At 46.3% G+C, this 1,767-nt stretch overlaps 1 pseudogene; it reads left to right on the forward strand.

Moving 5' to 3' along the window:
- Positions 1 to 503: 503 nt before the first annotated feature.
- On the forward strand, positions 504 to 742 carry LOC139269950 (U2 spliceosomal RNA; annotated as a pseudogene).
- Positions 743 to 1,767: the final 1,025 nt, after the last annotated feature.

The raw sequence follows: 1,767 nt of genomic DNA on the forward strand, positions 1-1,767 counted from the left end.
TTCCTTTGTGCCACAGGTGCATTGTCTGGTTTCCAATTTAGTTTAATCATTATTTCAATTAGTTTTCAATTTTTATCTGTTAGGTACAATGTCAGAGACCGCTCTAGTCCCAACTCGAGTTTCTCACTTCCCATGGGTAGATGTTGTCAGCTGTACATTCCTTAATTACTCGCCCTGAGTGAGACTGATACTTGCAACCCTATCCTCTTGGTTGTCAGTGGTACGTCCCTTACTTACTCCTCACAAGTGAGACCGATACTTGTAGCATTTACTCGACCCATCCACCTCCACGGAGGTGTGTGGGGGACCTGACCCATCCACCTCCATGGCACGAACCTGGTATTGCAGTACTTCCAGGAACGGTGCAGTGGCTCTAGGCCTTTTGGCTAAGAGCATTGGCGCAGAGTGATCCTTGGCGTGTGCAAGGTGACCTCTGGCGTTTGTGATTTGACAAAGAATTGGAACGATTGGCTACGAATTAAAAAAAAAAAAATACCAACCCAATCGCTTCTCGGCCTTTTGGCTAAGATCATGCGTAACTGACCTGACAGGGGAGTAACCACCATAACCCCAAGGTGGTTCTCCCTGGATCAGGAAGGTATATGCTTGCTTTTTTGGAAATAGGAGGTGGGTGGGGTGGCTTGACCCATCCACCTCCACGGAGGTGTGTGGGGGGCCTGACCCATCCACCTCCATGGCATGAACCTGGTATTGCAGTACTTCCAGGAACGGTGCAGTGGCTCTAGGCCTTTTGGCTAAGGGCGCAGAGTGATCCTTGATGTGTGCAAGGTGACCTCTGGCGTTTGTGATTTGACAAAGAATTGGAAAGATTGGCTATGAATTTCAAAAAAAAAAATTACCAACTATCAATCGCAACATTAATCAGACACACTTTTATATAACCGATCGCTTTACCTGGGATCTTCCACTGACTACTTGAAGTCTTGGCCAGACCTGCAGATTCAGATCTCTCAGGCAGCTGACAACAGACAGATTTCTGCCCATGTCCTAACTGTGCGTGGTAATTAAATTGTAATCACACCTTTGACATGGCCTCTATCCGCCGGTGTCCGCTGTCTGCTTGAGATCCTGCCGATTACGCCAATTGAAGTGGAGTATTTAAAATAACCACTCGACACCAGGTCTGTGTTCGAAGATTCAAGTAGTCTTTATTTTGCACTGATGGGGAGGTGACCTGCTCTGGGTCTAACCAGGTCACTGTCCAACGATACATAAGTTTCAACAGCTTTTTATACACTGAGAGGTACATGCTCAACATCACAATTCTGTGGCACCATTTGATTCGTTCAAAACCCGCATGCACAGTGGCTGATTGGTTACCTATTTTTATGCCTAGCTCGCCAAACATTCAAAGTTTGCCTGAAGTTTGTGGTTTGTACATTTGAAGCCGTTACTGCTCCTTAGACGAGCCGTTTACCAACCACATCCCGTGCTTGCGCTTCCAACATTAATTTTGAGGATTCTTTCTAGCTTCAGCCTGTCTGTGGTTTATGTGTACATGTCCTCTCAGCCATTGCAGCTAGTTTGCAGGTTGCAAACCTTAATTCCTAAAGGATGCAATGTCCCACTTCAAGGACTAATAGGAAAGAGCCATGTTTCCTGGTTCTTATTGGGGGACCAATAGGAAGAAACCATGTTTCCTGGGTCCAATTGGGGGACCAATAGGAAGGAGCCATATTTCCTGGTCCCTTTTGGAGGACCAATAGAATGGAGCCATGTTTCATGGTCCCTATTGGAGGACCAGTG

The sequence above is a fragment of the Pristiophorus japonicus genome, chromosome 8 (assembly GCF_044704955.1).
Source record: "Pristiophorus japonicus isolate sPriJap1 chromosome 8, sPriJap1.hap1, whole genome shotgun sequence".
Lineage (NCBI taxonomy): Eukaryota > Metazoa > Chordata > Chondrichthyes > Pristiophoridae > Pristiophorus > Pristiophorus japonicus.